This window comes from Dioscorea cayenensis, chromosome 8 (assembly GCF_009730915.1).
Source record: "Dioscorea cayenensis subsp. rotundata cultivar TDr96_F1 chromosome 8, TDr96_F1_v2_PseudoChromosome.rev07_lg8_w22 25.fasta, whole genome shotgun sequence".
Taxonomy (NCBI): Eukaryota; Viridiplantae; Streptophyta; class Magnoliopsida; order Dioscoreales; family Dioscoreaceae; genus Dioscorea; species Dioscorea cayenensis.
The window spans coordinates 13873876-13891724 of record NC_052478.1 but is presented as its reverse complement, the minus strand read 5'-3'; the positions used below and the strand labels follow the sequence as shown (position 1 = coordinate 13891724).

The window sequence follows — 17849 nt, the reverse complement described above, 5'->3', positions numbered from 1 at the left end:
TATAAAAAAAATTAAAATTTAATTTGTGATCCATGCTTTTTAACCGGTCATACCCTAATCAAAGGCCGGGTGAAAAAAAAGGAGCCCACAAAATTACACACATTTTAATTAAATTTAAATTAATAAAATTAAGTGAAAATGAAGTTCAATAATTACATTTAAATATTTAAATTAAGCAATTTTTATTAAATATTTAATTCATGGCAATTACGAATCAAAATTCAGAAACGCCTGAATTGCAAATTTACCCCACCTGCGCTTCCTATTCACATTACCAGCTCTCAAATCCCTAATTTCCTAACTTCCCAGTCACCAATTTGAGCACTCCCTGACTCGCCGCCACTCCACTTCTTTTCCCGCTCTCGATTTCCTTCTCCATCTCTATCGGTTAAACTCTCCAAATAAAAACCCTATCAACCCTCTTCGTTGCTGCCACCACATCGAAACCCTAGAAATCTCTGCAGCTCGAGCTCGGCATCGATGGCGGATCCAACGATCTTCAGCGGATGGGACGCTAATCAAGCTCATGAACCTGGCTGGAGGCTCTACAATCCCTACCAGGACCTTCAGTTCTCGCGTCAAATCGTGAATGACTTGCGGACTTCACCGGAGATCCTTTTCCATGAAGAATCCATACGCCAGCACCGGTCCAGGGGCGAGAAGCTCACCTACTGCACCGGTGTGTGTTACCTCGCCGGTGTTGTGGCCGGTGGATCAATCGGGCTTCGTGATGGCCTTCTTGCTGTGGAGCAGGGAGACAACTTAAAGCTCTGGATCAACCGTGTTGCTCCGTATCAACCAAGTTCTAACTTCTAAGTGGTTGTTACTAAGAGGTCACAATTTGGTCTGGTTTGATATTTAGTAGAATTTTATCAATATTGGCCACTCGATTCCTGCACATTTCTTCCTAAATTACATATGAATTTGAACACCATTTCATTTTTTGGCCTTGGCTGATGTCAGGTTATTACAACATCAATGGCATTCTCATGGAGGAGGAGGTTAGGTCTTGCATTGAATCTTTTTTTGGTGTACTTTCAGTAATAGTGTTCTTAATTGTTATTTTGTGTCTTAAGCCTATGTCAGTTGTTTTCCAAGTTGGAGCAAATGGGGTTGGGTTGCTGGATCCTGGTTCAGAAGCAAATAATGTAAGTTTTGAGATAGTGGAGCTAGAAACCTATTCATTCTTATTTCTTGCTTATCATTTCTCTGTTTACCTAGGGTGAAAAGGGTACCGAAGTTGATCTCCCCTTTTGGCTTGCTCATGAGTTATACTTGAGGCAAGCAGCGTCAATAAATGTGTGTGTTTGCTTCAATCAAAAGTAAGTTTTGTTCTCCTCCTACATGCTCTAGATTGTGAAGTGATATTTTGCAAGCACTGCCACATGTGGGCAGAGAATGGTGTTTTGATCTTGTACTTATCAACCTTTGCCAAAAAAAATTGAGAAATTTGAAGTGATAATTCACAAGTGATAGTTTGAGAAATTTGGATAAAGAAAGCGGCTTATTGTAGCTTTTCTCTAGTCAAATCCTTCTGGGGATCGAGTGCTTTATCTTGGTGAATTAACTTATATTATTTTTATAACAAGGTCACTCCAATTTGCTTTCACTATTAACTTGCTTAATAGGCTATTATTGATGCTGCTTCGTATGTCCCACCTCCACCTTTAGAAGAGCAAAAGAAGGGGATTAAAAAATTGTATGTAACGTATGTTTAGTTTGTCACTGTGCTGGTCTTTGCTCATCTGATATTATCCAGTGCTATAGATCCACAAGTGTTTCACTGGTGTTGCCTTTGCATTATAATGCCTTTTGTGATCTAGTTGTGACTTTGTAACCTGGATTATTGAAGGGCTGCTTTCGGAGAACATAAGAGAATGCAGAATAAGAAAGCTCTCTCACTGAAGAAACAGAGACAGTTGGGACTGATCATCAGGTGAATCTATGATCACATAGCATGGGTTGAGCTCATAAAATCCTTTGATGTTTCTTTTGTTTCATTTATATTCTGTAGTTTAGACCATATGGTTTTATCATCGACTTAAACTACTGCTCAAACACAAAGATTGTAAATCTCACTTACTTGAGTTCGATGATGTACTAAATGATCCAGAATTTGGTAAACAGGCCTTATAGAAGACCAGAATGGGCACAAAGAGCATGAGGAGGGTACCAGACGCTTGATTCTATGCTTGGGAAAGGTAAGGATTTCTCTTTTCTGGTTCCCTTTTGTTTCATTTTTGGTGGGTGATATTGAACTATTAATTACCTCCTTTAACAATGTTTTTATAACAAAAAATATAGAAGTATTGTTTTATTGATTCTATTATGAACTTGATGAAGAACGAAAGAAAGATGATGAATTGCCAGGATGTTGTCATTTGTAGATTGTAACAGCTTTGCCCATTCCCCTTATGTATGACCTAATCCAATCAGAGTTGAGGCGATATCCAAGTAATGAGATACTTATTAACCAGTTAGCTTTCCAAGTGGGTGTTCTCACGCACATAACTCTTGCAGGCACATTCTGCCAAATGTTCTCAGAACTGTACTCATATGTTGCAAAAAGAAACCAATGACCAGTCTTCGTTTCAATTGTTTACTCTAGCACCTAATCTTAATACTGTTTGTAGGATTTCTATTATCTGGTGAAAATATGGAAGTCTGTTAGATATGCTAGTTGCTGAATATGTTATATGTCTTATTTACCTATTCATTTTTCTTTATACAGAACCAGAAGCGGTTTAATTAGTGTCAGGAAGAGCCCATAAATTTGGGTGCATACCATTATATTGCAACAAATCCGCATACGACAATGAAGGCAATGGGTAGAGCTTCAATTAAGGACATCAAATATGTTGGTAGACCTCCATCTGCAGCCATAGCCACCTGTTTCCATTCAAGTTCACTTTTTTTGCCAAGAGCTTAAGGATCTTATCCAGAATGAAGTGCAACCAGAGCCTATCAACCATTCTCAATGGAGCTAACGAGGATCACCACATGGTACGGTTTTCTTTCCTAGTTCTTGTTTCCTCTTCTTTCTTTCTCTCTGCCACTCTGATGATCATGTTAAATAATTCAATTTTGATTTACTGGAAGTTGGAACATGGAATTTTAATCTGAATTTCATTATATATGGTGTATGTATTAGTCAGGTTATAAAATTTGATACTGTTTAGTTTGTTTTCACCAATTTAGTTTGACAACAATAGTAACAAAAAGGATTTCTAAGGGTGTGCTTCTGTTTTGGTGCGCCTAAACCTCACCAACCCTGGAGAAGTTTAATAAGATTATGAGAAATAAAGCTAAAGAATTCAAGAGTGCAGAGAGAGCTTATGATTATCATATATATAATAATATATATATTGAGAGTGAGAGAGAGAGAGAGAGAGAGAGAGAGCATTTGACAAGCTATCAAATTAACACTGCTTATTTTCATTGGAGTCCAACACTAGTTTTTCACTAGACTATTAGTATTTAACAAGCTAGAGAGAGAGAGAGAGAGAGAGAGAGAGAGAGAGAGCATTCAACAAGCTATCAAATTAACACTGCTTATTTTCATTGGTGTCCAACATTAGTTTTTCACTAGACTATTAGTATTTATGATTAAACTCCTGTCAGCAAGCATTTGGGCAGAATAGGTTATTGTGGAAAATTATTTTCCTCTGTGTTAGAACGGGGGGTATAATTATTTATAATACTTGGATATTTGCATTTGATCATTTATATCTTGTTAGATTTTCTTATTATTTTTTAACACTAGTTTTTTCCCCATCCCGTCAGTGCTTCTAAAATAACCCAAATAGGCCCTACTATCTTTTTTATCTGAATCCTCAGGTAGTTTTGAAATTTTCAATTGTTTGCAATTTGAGACCGTCTAAAATAAAAACTGAAAACTTCGTCTTATGTTGAAAAACCATTTATGGTAAACATCATTTTGGAAAACTTAGGGTCCATTTGGCAATGCTTTGGATTTTTTGGTTTTTAACTTTTTAAAAGCTAATTTAAAAACCAAAAGCTGTTTCTTTTTCTTGTTTTTAAAAAGTTTTAAAGAGAATATATGTTGGTTTCCGGAAAAAAATCAGCTGGCAGCTGGTGTTGTTCAGTTTGACACTACCCAAAACCACTTTTTGGCTGCTAGTGAAGAAAATCAAATAAAGTTTTGGGATGTGGACAATGTGAGCATGCTCACAAGCACAGATGCAGATGGTGGACTTCAGGTCAGTTTTTATATTATTGCCATAGAATTATATAAATATATTGCAAGGTCTTTGACTCATTAGCATTAACCACAACAGTCTCTCCCACGATTGAGATTTAATAAAGAAGGAAACCTTCTTGTGGCTACAACAATGGACAATGGGTTTAAGATACTTGCCAATGCAGAAGGACATAGATCTCTGTGAGCTTTTGGAAATCAATCTTTTGAAGCATTCAGAGCTTCAATATAAAAGTTCTCCTGTCAAGGTGGTGGACTGATAACCTTAACATACAATATACTTTCCCAAGGACATCCTCATGAATACTATGTTTTAAATCGGGTTTTGGGTGCTCCTGTGGTTGCAAGCATCTCCCCAAGCATAAGTAGGTTGGATTGCTTAGACAGAAGCTCTCCTGCAAAGCCATCTCCTATGCTTGTAAGTACGATTAATTGTGGGGTGGTTGGGTTTAGAATAGATCTATCTAATGAAACCTACTTTTATCTTGAACATTGATTTTGACTTTAACCATGAAAGATGGAATACTCTTGGATGTAAATGTTGTTCTTAATATCATTTTTGCATCGCACTTTAAATGTTTTTTAAAAAAAACAGGTATTTTAGTTTTTTCTTGCTTCTATGGATTTCTTTTTAGAATGGGGGTTCACCTTCTTCTAGGGAGATGGAGATTAAAACCAGAATTTTGGAGGATTTATCTGATAAGGCCAAACAACGGGAATTATCTGAAATTTTGGACCCACTTCATTGCCGTGTTGTTTCAATGCTAGAAGGCACAGAGCCTACCAGCAAGGTGAATGTTGTTACCCTAATAGTCAGTTTGTGCTTATTGGCGCACATTGTCTTTATTTCCTTGTATGATGGTTGTGAAATTGTTCAGGTTCCAAGACTTTTTTACACAAATTTTGGAGGTGGTTTGTTAGCTCTCGGATCAAATGCTATCCAGAGATCATGGAAATGGAGTCGGAATGAGCAGAATCCTAGTGGCAAGAGAAGGGCTAGCATTTCTTTTGCTTGCTTATTGATGGATCTTTTTTTGTGAAACATTTAAGTTCTAACTTGGTCGGGGGTTAAAGGCCACTGGCAGTATTGTTCCACAGCATTGGCAACCAAACAATGGTCTTCTTATGACCAATGATGCATCAAATACCAACCCTGAAGAAGCAGTTCTTTGCATAGCACTCTCAAAGAATGATTCATATGTCATGTCGGCATGTGGAGGGAAGGTCTCTTTGTTTAACAAGATGACATTCAAGGTAAACCATTGCAGCATTGCTAATTAAATAATTATGTCCATGGTCTTGATTCTGTCATCTGTCTTCGACATCAACACATTTATATTATCTTTTTTAGATAATGGCTGCATTCATGCCGCCGCCACCTACTTCGACTTTTTTAGCCTTCCATTTACTAGACAATGACATCATCGCTATTGGAATGGAAGACACTGCTATACACATTTATAATGTTAGGGTTTATGAGGTAGTATTCTGCTGATCAGTTTTTGGATTCACACCACTAGTTTCCATTAATGCTTACTAGTTCTTATAATTTTGATTCAGGTTAAAAAAAATTTAAGTGGTCATCAGAAGCTCTTAACTGGACTTGCCTTTTCCAACAATCTTGGCATCTTGGTTTCTTTGGTGCTGATGCTCAGGTAGAGTTGAATTTCTTCCTTCCCCTTCTTGACACTACTTCACAAGTTGACTGGTGGTTATGTCTCTCTTATTTTTGCCAGTGAAAAGCTGTCTCTTACTCTGAGATGGCTTGCTTAATGATTATATTCATAATGATCGTTGCTGCAGCTATGTATATGGAATACTGACAGCTGGGAGAAAAAGAAATCCATTGCAATTCAATTGGCTGCAGGGAAACCACCTGCTAGTGATATTCGAGTGCAGTTCCATTCCGATCAATTCACTTATTAGTATCCCATGAAGCACAAATAGCAATTTACGATGCATCTAAAGTAGAACAGGTACTTGGTTTATCATACTGAAACTGCCGTCCTATAATTTAACATTTGGAAACTCATAATTCATAAAACAACCACTTATACTTTCATAACATGTAATAATATGTACAATTTTCATTGCAGTAACCCGCCAGTGTATCCTCTGGTGATTGCAACTCACCTATAGGAGCCAAATCAGTTCATAATTGGATTAATTGATGGATCTGTTAAAGTTGTCGAGCCAATCGAGTCGGACAACAGGTGGAGAATTTCTTCGCCTGTCGACAGTGGAGTTTCGAATGGCACTTGCTGGTGCCAGGACTGCGGAGTGTGCTTCCCATGCCCCTCAGCACTCTTCAAAGGATGTTGTACAGTCTCTAGCAAGATAAAGGTGTCGATGAAATTGCAACAAAATGAATGTGATATTTTGGATTATTACATACTTTTATACCTTTTTATTATTATATTGGATGTTTGGACTATTACATTTTGTATTGGTTTGTTATATTAGATGTTTGGACTATTAAATTTTCTATTGGATTGTTGTATTGGATACTTATAGATCGGAATAATTATTTTGCAAAATATTATAAAAGTAATTGTTGCGATTGTAAATTGGGCTTTAAAACAGGTTTGTAAAAAAATGTTTCAAAAATTATTACAAATAGTTATAAACCGTGTTACAATTTTGTTTCTTCTAAATAATTAATTTGTGATATAATTTGCGACAATAAAAATGTGTTGCAAAATGTCTCACAAGTTGCAACATAATTTGTGACAATTAAAATGTTATGCAAGATTTGTTGCAAAATGTCTCATATAGTTGCAACACTATTTGTGACACATAAAACTTTTGCGATAATTAAAATGTGTCGCAAAAAATGTTGTAATATGTCATACAGTTGCAACAAAATTTGCCACACAAAATGTGTCGCAAAAAATGTCGCATATCGTTGCAAATTAAATTATAAATATTGTCTTATATATATTTTAATAAATTTAAAATTTGTAGGGGCTAAAATTAAAAAAAATATTCAATCTCCTAAAGGTACGATTGATAATTTATTATTATTATTATTATTATTATTATTATTATTTTTTTATAAAGAACAATATAAGATTTTAATTGTTTTTGTAAGTTATAAGTTTGTCATATTTGTTTTTATGTAGTGTTATTATATAAAAAATTTCATAAGACAAGTAAAATTTAAATTTGGATTTGCTATTTAAACCGGCTACCCGGTTTTTGGTATTCGGTTTAAATCGTGTCGGATATGAGTGGAGTTTTTGCTAATCAGAAAAATCGGATACCTTATGCAATTTTTAAAACGGGATCGGTACCCGATTTTGTTCACCCTTTCAACACAAGATCTTTGTTATTAGGAAAAAATGCTTTACTCGTGATGTTTGTGGATGGTTTGAGTGGGGATTCAAATAATATATATATATATATATATAATAAAATAAAATAAAATAAAAAAATTAAATACTAAAATACTTTAACTTCTCATCCTATTATTATTTTTAGAGCCATTTGATGGATAGGATAGGATAGGGGTGGATATGATTTGAGGATTTAATAGGAGTAGGAAATGATATGGATATAATAAGCTCATATCATACCTTATATTTGATGCACACTGGATAAGCCATTAGACATCATTTTGTTATTCTAATTTATGTTTGGAGTTGATCGGATAATGACAGGATATAATATAAATGATATGTAAATAGACAAAATTACCCTTTTATAATAAAATTATATACTCTTTTTTAAAATAGACTTTTTTCTTTTATCTTTTCCTTAATGATTTACTTGTCGGTATATTTATGAGTTTCTATTAAATTATTAAAAAAACCTATAAATAATGCCCACAAAATATAGATTACAATATAACCAATTTGCAAAAATTATAGTTTGTAACTATTTCCTTAGAGAAATTATACACAAAATCATCAATATGATAAAGTTAGAGTAATAAACTCATTAATTAAAAATAAAGTCCTCTAAGTCATTGCTACAAATAAAATAAAATTAACTAACACTTTCATCAAGATAAACATAGTTTTGCAATTAGTGTCACAAAGTTTATCTAACTAATAACAAAGTCTTCGTCTTAAGACAAAATGGATAATCTTTAAATTAAGAAATATCTATGTTAATGACTTCACAAATGAAATACGATCACCATCATCACAACCCCAAAATATATGCAATCAATGGGGCACAAATAACATTATTTCTGTTCCAACTAAGCGCCCTTAATCTGTTAAATTCATTTTCTTCATATCATTCATGAGGCTCCCCGAATTATCAAACACATTTTTTGCAACTCCAAGGTGATCTGCAACTTGCTCCAATCGTTCTATGTTACATTCTAGCCACTTATTAAAACATTTTCCCAATTTAGACATGATGTTAGCAAGAATATTTGCTCTTCCAATTTTTTTCTTGGTTGACCTTCCATATGATCATGTTTTCTTCTAGATCATGACTAGTTGATAGATGTTTATTGGGTGGAATCTACTCTAATGTCATTATCATCATCGTTAACATCATCATTTTGTTCTACTTCTTCATGATCTAGTTCCTTAATAACATCAGTAGGGATAACAACTTCTTTACCAGTAGCATAGTCCTTTCCAAAAGCATAAGCAAGCTTATCAAAAAGTGGGATTAATGTATTCCTAAAATGCTTTGCGCTTGGATGATTCTATAAAATAATACAAAATGAGTTTTATTTTTAATTTATCAAAGATAAATAATAAACAAAAGAAATTGAAATTAAGTACGTAAAAAAAATAAACACCAACCTGAATATAATCAAACCACACAGAGTCACTGTCTACTGTAATAATTTTTTTTATCATCATCCCAACCAAAACCACTTTGATTTAGCATATCATAAACTGTGTTATAAACTGCCCTTAATCTTTTCATTGCAGATTCAATGTGGGGTTTCATCTTAATTCCACAATTAGGAAATTTTTGTTCCATCTTTATCTCAGCCACTTTCAAGGTATTTGTTTTGAATATCCCATTATTAAGTCTTTGATTTTCATTCACGGCTTCAATCAAAATATCAAGAAGTGCTTCATCCTCCTTATTGGACCATTGCCTACGATCTTTCTTTTTTATTGCATTTTTCTGAAGAGTGCTAGTAGACTCCATTCCTAACTCATTACCAAATAATAAACCAAAAATGTTACTAAATAAAAAGGTTTCATAGCATAACTAAGAAATTATGACTTTATTGATGTTCCAAAATATAACATAGATGTTCCAACATAAACCAAAAAATAAATAATTATTCAAATCACAAAATATAAGATAGAACTAAAAAAAATAATTAGTAATACACTAGTCAACATCTATGTCTATTAACAAGAAATTAATTCCACATTTGTGTTGCTAAATTTTCTCTCAAAGTAGACACTCATTACTTGCTTCAATTGTATTAAAATGATCACCATCACCATGTGCCACATCCATATTGTGAAATTAAGCTTCCCATTTTGCATCTAATTGTGCTTCTATTAGATCAGTAAGCATTTCCTTTCTAATAAAATTATGTAAAAGGCAACAAGCAATTATAATCAAGGTAGTCAGACCCGGACTGGCCCGGCCGGTTCAACCGGAAAAACCGGGAACAGGCCATGTGGCCGGCCTGGGTATACCCCATTTAACCAGGTATGGAAAAACCCTGTATAAACCCGGTGACCCGGGCGATTCAACCGGGAACCGGTTGACCCGGCTGGGTCAAACAAGTCACAATGTTGGAATTTTTACAATATTTAATACTTTATTATTATTTTCTCATTGAAAACCACAAAACCATGTATATTTATTAATATTAATTTTTAATTTTCAATCAATAAATAGAATTATAATATATATATATATATATCATAAACATATCAACAAAAATTAACATTTAAAAATAAAATCCATTAATATGTTATGTAAATACTTTTAAAAAAATTAATTTATTAAGAAAATAAAACAATAAATGAGTGTAATTTTATTATAAAATATAAAAATAAAATATTCTAACTAAATAAAAATAATAAGAAAATTAAAATAAAATAAAAACTCAACTGAGATCGGGTAAATTATATAATTTATTGATAAAATATATCATCCATATAAAAAGATAAAAATTAGTGAATTAAATTTCTTTTCTATTCTAATAAAATCAACCTATAAACAAATAAATAAATAAAAAACACCAAGAGAAGTTCGATAATTATATATTAATATATTAAATTTGTAAATATTTAAAAACATAAAAATAAATTACATGATTAGAAAACATTATTGTATATAAGGTCATTTATCAATTTAACTATAAAATTTGAGTAGTTTTTTATATTATAATTATGGTTTTAATATTATATTTGCTCATTGATAAGTGCTTGTGTATTAGTAATACGAACTATTCTTTTCTTACGATGAGCATTACTTTTATCAGATTTTAGCGCTAATACATGTGTATTTGTGAACTTTCATGCATGAAGGGTTGTGGAGCCAAATAATGAAAGAAAGAAGCCAAAGTAGATTGCGATTGTACTTTGTTGATGAAATCTTCGAGTGAACAAATGTGAAGACACAAGTTGTGATCGAAGATACGTGAATGTGTGCCAACCTCCATTCGCTCAAGCAATTACATGGTTTAGAGGGGCACAAAGGCAGTCACATTTGCCTATTCCGACTTGTGTAATGTTAGCAAGATCTTCACCAATATGGCATTTTATTGAAGAAACGATGTGATCTACGGCATAAACGTGTGCCTGTTTATGTCGCCTCAATGAAAAGTGTGGATCCAGGAGTATTTTGGCGGAGTACTGTAGCAGGTAATGTAGCAATTTACTGTGGCAGTTACTGTTCACAGCCCACAGAAAATCAGAGATCCAGAAATCCACACGGGCGTGTGGAAATTACCCATGCCCGTGTGGATACTCGATTCTAGCCTTTTATAAAGTCGTGACTTGTACCGATTTTGGGATCCATCTTTCATCCTTCTTTCCATCTTTTGTCCATCTTTTGAGAGGCTTGCGGCTAGGGTTTAAAGGGGCTTTGGCAAGGCTTTTGGAGTGGTTCTACGGCTTCGACACCGCGTTTCTCTTGGAAGATAGTTATTGGGGGAGCTTTCATCGGCACCGATCCGGTGAGGTGTGCCCTAGGCTTGACAAGGGGACCTTTGGAGAGGACGAGGCTACTCCACAAGACCATCGAAACGAATACTGAGGGGGTTCTTCTTATGGATTACATGTTTTTACTTTCGATTTCATTATTGATTGTATCTTGCTCCATGGAGAGCTAAACCCCATAGTGGGTACTGGACTTGTAAACCTTAGGATGCTATTGTTTCATTGACATTTTATTATGTTTCCCTTAATTGATGTTTTTAATTGAGTTCCAATCTTGAATGATTGTTGAATGATTTTTCCCTTAGAGTGACAATAAGGTTGAGAGTCTACATTGGTAATCCTTGAAAGTGAGTGACACACCATGAGAGTTAGACAAAGCAAGATCAGAGAGGGTCGAGAGGGTGAGTCGAGAGGTAGCGGAGCATCCCCTTTCCCCTATGGTGTGATTTATCCTACCTCCATTTTCTAGAGTTCTTTGCGGTCATAATAGAGTGAAGTGCTAAGAGAGGAACTCCGCTAAGGCTTAATTGCGCAAGCAACAGAGTGAAGTGTTGAAGTAATCCTTAGTATCTGGGGCTTAATCGTGACTAGGGGTCTTTTACTTGGACGAAAGGGTTAGATCTACATATAGAAATAGGGTTTATCACTTGGAATCCCTAGAACTTCTTGCAACTTTGCACAGTGTGAGGTGTTGAGACTGAGCGATTTCTCCGTCGGGACATAGTGTAGAGTTAATTACAGTTGACCTTAGGTTTGGGACCATGTATTTTAGGATTTTCATGACTCATTAAGCATCAGTTAGGAGACATAATAGTTGGTCTTGCACTTGAATCAATAACCCTAGGGGGAGCAATGTCCGAGTGCCCCACTTTCTATTGATTGTCTTTCCTCTCATTTTATCGTGCCTCTCTTTCTTATTTTCTTTAGTCTCGTTCATATTGATCTTATCCACACCATTATTGTTTTATCTTCACTTAGTTAAGTAGCAATCGTTGTGTTTCTATTCACTATTCTCTATGGATACGATAACCCACTCACATGGGATTTATTACTCATTATTAACTATTATAATATTTTTTTATATTTTATTATTGACCCTGGTTCAACGCAGGTTCAACCCGGTCGAACCCATTGACTCCTGACCCCCGAGCTTAGCGGGGTCAATGCCCGGGCCGGGTCTGACAATCTTGATTATAATGCAGTTTTGGAGCTTGATTGGGTAAAAAGATCGACTTCTAAAAATAGCCCAACACATTTTTAATAATCCAAAAGTTCTTCCTATTACATTTCTTGCGATAGAGTGTCTTTTATTGAAGAGCTCTTCTTTGCATATGGGTATACCCTTGTCTCCATTCATTACGATGATACCGATAGCCTCTATATGGAGAAAGAAATCCTTCACAATTTGCATATCCAACATCCACAAGATAATAATACCACTGTAATAAATTATAATAGTTAAATTATAATTTATCACTCATTAATTAAATCCTAGAAATGACATCTCATAATACCCTTGAATCTAATGCTGATCCTTTCCATTTTGGTAACATATATATAAACTTCATATCCTTCGAACATATACCTAGGACATTGGTAGATATATCTACTTTTCTATTATAATATCTGGGTTTATCAATTGCTGGCACATTAACAATGATATGTGTTCCATCTAATGCCCTAAAACAACCCTTGAAACAAATCACTAAAAAAATGTTGTAAGAAACATAAAACTCAACTATTAATTATAAAATAGATTTAAAAATATGATACACAATCACCATACCTTAAACCATTTCCATCTTTTATCTAGGCAATCTTCTGGAATAGGATCTTGTGCTCTAAGAAGTGTCTCTTGCATTCGTTAGACTCCATTTAACACTAAATAAAAGTATATGCTAATGGTTTCTACTGATCGTTTAAACATAAACTTAATAACACAATTCTTAGAATGATGTTCAAATATATGTAAGAACATAGCACTTGTTCTTCAATATTTACTTGTCCATTGACATACTCTTAGGGTGTGTGTAAATATATAGATAGGGTTGAATCTGTGAGTACCACAAATGTACGAGACATCAAGTAAAACCTTGAAGGCGAGCACGAGAGTCGTATTCCTCAAAGGACAACGAGAGGCTCCTATTACTTCTTTTTCACTTAATCGATAGCCTAATCATCTACGTTGTTTCTTAAGTCTACTTCTATAATTTTATTAATTAATACAATTGAGGATTGTTAAGCACAATTGGAAGGAGTTGGGTAATCGTATGAGAGTTTTCTTAACTATTGCTTATGATATGCATTGAGTTATGACAATCGTGTTCTAATGTTGGACGAAGGGAATTCAGAGGCTTACTGGTCCCAATCTCTTGGCAACCAGGTCTAAATCACTAGGAACTTAAGATAGAATCTCTTTTTATCCCAACCTCTTGTGTTTTCTTTAAGTTCAGGAACTCCTCTAAAAGAGACAAATCAAACCCTAAGCCTAACAAGTGATCAACCCCTAATCTAGTAACCTAGCCATTCCTAATCTTTTAGTGCATGCATAGATCTAACAAAACATGTGTGTTCTGATGTAGGGTCATATCTTCCTCACCACATCAACAAAATAAGCATTCAAGAAACATGTAATGTATCACAAAAGACTAGAAAACATTTATTAAATTATCAGTCAAGGTTCACCAGTAATAGGCAAAATACCTACACATACAATTCCCCTAGATCAAGAATAGAGATATAAATAAAGATAAATCCATCGGAACAAAGAATAAAGAATTAAGAACTCTTAGATTAACTTCCTTCAATATATCTCTGAAGGTTGAGGTTGAGTGGATCCCAAGATTGTCAAGACTGCACCGAATTTCTTCGCACGCACTCCACTAATGATGCATGTTGAATCTCCCTTGGACAACTCACTAAAATCTGCTGAAATTATGGTGAAACTCATCTCCAATAGCTCAGATTTCTAGAACTCTAGCCGCTCTACCAAATTTAGCAAAAAAATCCCCAAGATCAAAAAATCTTAGGGTATTTATAATATTAGGTCCACCCAAGGCCTCACCGCGGGTATTGTGATTCTAGTGGTAAGTAGGTTATTGATTGGGCTCCAAGTCACATCCTAGCACGGCTTCTCTAGGTGTTATGTGGATAGATCATGGTTGTGATGGTTTCCATGACACACCAATTTACATGCGTGTACCACAAGTGCACCGGTGTCGAAGTAATAAAGTATCCAGTGAGTCGGGTAGTTGAATCCACAGGGAACGGAAGTATTAGTAATAACAACTTCTCAGTTATCTAGTTGGAATCAAGATTATGGTGAAATGAACTCAATCGCAAGAATATGAATATCACAAGCAAGGAAAGGGAAAATAGAAAATAAGAGAAGTCTCAATCAATAAAGATGAGGTACCTGGGCAATGCTTCCCCTAGGATGTAACATGAAGCACAAGATTTATTAAATATTTCTAAACTGAGTTAGATGAGCTGAGGTAATCCAAGAACAATCGGTCCCTGCCTCCAAGCCATCGATACTAGTCCCTTATGAGGTCCCAGTGGAGAAATTGCTCAATCTCAACACCTCACACCATATATGACTGCAATAAACTCTAGGGATATCTAAGAGTACAACCGATTCCTAAAGATAGATCTAACCCTACTTTTAGGTGAAAGATCCCTAACCCACTACAAGGTCTTAGCAGAGAAATCTCTCAATCTCACGCCTCATACCAAGTATGGCTGCATAAAGCCTAGGAAATACGGATATAGGAAGCAATCATCGGAGGAAAAAGGGGACACTCCACTATCTCATGACTCACCCTCTCAACCCTCTTCAATCTTTTAGAGTTCTAACCCTAATGGAGACCTCTCTCACCACGACAACAAATCATGTAATACAAATCAATCATAAGGATCAATACGACATGCAAGCAAGAAGAAAATAAGATTGAAACTTAAATAAACTAGGATTTAATAGAAAACATGAAGTAAATCAATACAAAAATATGATCCTACGGCCGGTTCACATGCTCAAATACCTACTAGGGTTTAGCCCTCCATGGGGAAAATTACAAAGCAAAGAATAATGCAATGAAAAACAATGAAAACCATGGAATAAAACCCCTTTGAATTCGTGATGAAGGCCTTGATGGGTCGTCCAACATCTTGAAGGATCCCTCTCCAAAGTTAGGTTGCCAAAAGTTCCCTTGATGCTATGAGGGAGAAAAGATTTATCAAAGTTGGTGAAGAACACCCCCTAAATTCACCAAAGACCTCTTCTTGAAACCCTAGCCACTTCGCCCTTCAAACGCTAGCAAAAAGTCTCTAAAGAATAGGGCAAAAGGGCTATTTATAGTCAGAAACCGCGTCTGTCACGTGCCTCCACTCAACGGTGAGAGATTTCACTCGCCTACGTGAGCTGCAGAAATTCCCACGCGACCGCGTGAACAATGTTTTTGCTACAGTGTTTTATAACAATGGTTTGATATAGTGCTTTTGATAACCACGACTCACACACTCTTTTTTTGAGCCCATATAATCGAACACATGTACACGTGGTAAGTTATGAAAATTTTCATCATCAAATCATCATTTAGCGACTGTTTACCAAAAACATAGGTTTATGTCCAGTAATATGCTAACGAATGGAACCCAGCCTACCTTCGCTTGATGAGCTCATAATTCTCAAACCATCCCTGCCGTACACCACACATTGGGCGGTCTCATATTTAAAGTCTCATTTGTTTTACTTAAATGTAAAGATAAGAGGCTTCTATGTAGAATGTGGCCAAAAATCCATAATAGTGCATGGTCTAATGTTTCTAAATTAGTCCAACTTCGTATTTTCCGATATGAACTGTGAGTTGGTAGTGATGCCATGGTTCAGCACATGATACAGTAATCATGTAGCTAATCCAATGCAGTAGAATGATTATCTAAAATAGATGTGCATGCCATGCTTCCCAGAACCAAATGATGCCAAACCATATAGTCAATACTAGGGGCGGCTCAAGGGTAAAGCTGATCAAACAATCGCTTTAGGCCCCCAAAAATCAAGGGCCTCATCTTAAATTAAACCACTATAGTTTTTAAAATCTTAATTATCAAAATGATTATAATAACTCCAAGTCCATAACAACTTATGAATTAAATTTGAGGCCTCATCATTAACTTTAAATTTTTAAAAATTTTAAAATCCTATTTTTGTAATCATAATAATTTTTTTGTTGTATAATTAATTAATATTTTAATTTTTTTATTTAATATTTCACCTATTTCAAATCTTTCATCAACTAGTTTTTTAAATAAAAACTAATAAATTAATTTTTTTTTAATGTATAACTACTTATCTTCTTCTCCCAACAAACAAATCTATTTCCAAAAAAAATATACTTCAATGCATAATTAATGCTCTATCTTTTCCCAACTAACCAACCTATTCCTAAAAATAAAAAAATAAAAAATATAGGCATGAGTTACTAACGGTCAAATTTTTTAATTTCTATTATAAATAAAGATTATAATTTTTTTTATACCGTTAAAGGTTTTTATCATTGCTATTGAGTTCTTGTTTGCGATACTCATCACTCGCTGACAGCTGACTCACAAGTAACAACCGTAAGGCGACTCACAAGTAACAAGATGTATTCTCAAAAGGAGTTTTTGATCAATTTGTGTTTTGTGAGATTATTTAGTCTCAATGATCTTTTTCAACATGAACAAATGGATGTGATTTGAAGATACAAAGATGATATCAAGTCAACTAAACAATTTCTGAATTTATGTAAAATAAGGATTTTCTTTTTGAACTTTTTGAACTAGCTTTATTTTATAATCTTGTTATTTGTTTTTTGTTGTTTGTTTTGATATCTATCATTTTGTTATTGTTTGTTTTATATTATGACTTTTTTAATAATTTTTTTTTTATTAATTAATTAAGGCCCCGTTTCATGCTTGCGCTTTAGGCCTTTATAAGCTTTGAGCCGCCACTGGTCAATACCTATTCATGAATATATTTTGTCGGTATTCAACAAGGAAATCAAAGTCAGGGATCAATTTATCTTTTATAAAAAATAATTGAAAAAACTATAATCCACTAATTAGCGTCAATTAGAATGAATAGCTTGTACAAGTTAAATTGAGTTTGGAGGAATAAGAAGTCCTCAGCAAATAAAAACCCAAATTTCACAAATTAGATTTTTGACATAGATAACACTTTTTTATAAAAAAAATAAGATTTGTAAATGATATAATGTTTGACGTAACAAAGTAAGCCTCATAGAAAAGAACAAAGTATTTGTTGTTGTACTTGAACTAAAGAAAACTTTCAAATATTCTATATTCCTATTTTTCACTTGAAACTTATTAGATATAGGCATATCTTCTACCCACCATAACTCCTTTTAAGGCAAAGAGGTGCAATTTTAACATCTTTAATTATTTAAGTCACAAAGAGATGCAAACTTAAAATATTTTCAATATTTAAAATATTACAACATATCTAAGATTACAAAGGTCAACAGAAA

The 17849-nt window shown here is 34.2% G+C and overlaps 1 long non-coding RNA gene and 1 pseudogene across 1 annotated transcript; both read left to right on the top strand.

Annotated features, from left to right (window-relative positions):
• The first annotated feature begins 286 nt into the window (after positions 1-286).
• On the top strand, positions 287-4289 carry LOC120267121. The gene is made up of 7 exons (XR_005538405.1): positions 287-833; positions 964-1001; positions 1077-1148; positions 1222-1322; positions 1853-1936; positions 2128-2201; positions 2732-4289. It is a non-coding gene; the product is annotated as an uncharacterized LOC120267121 (long non-coding RNA).
• Positions 4290-4352: 63 nt separating this feature from the next.
• On the top strand, positions 4353-6560 carry LOC120267303 (annotated as a pseudogene).
• Positions 6561-17849: the final 11289 nt, after the last annotated feature.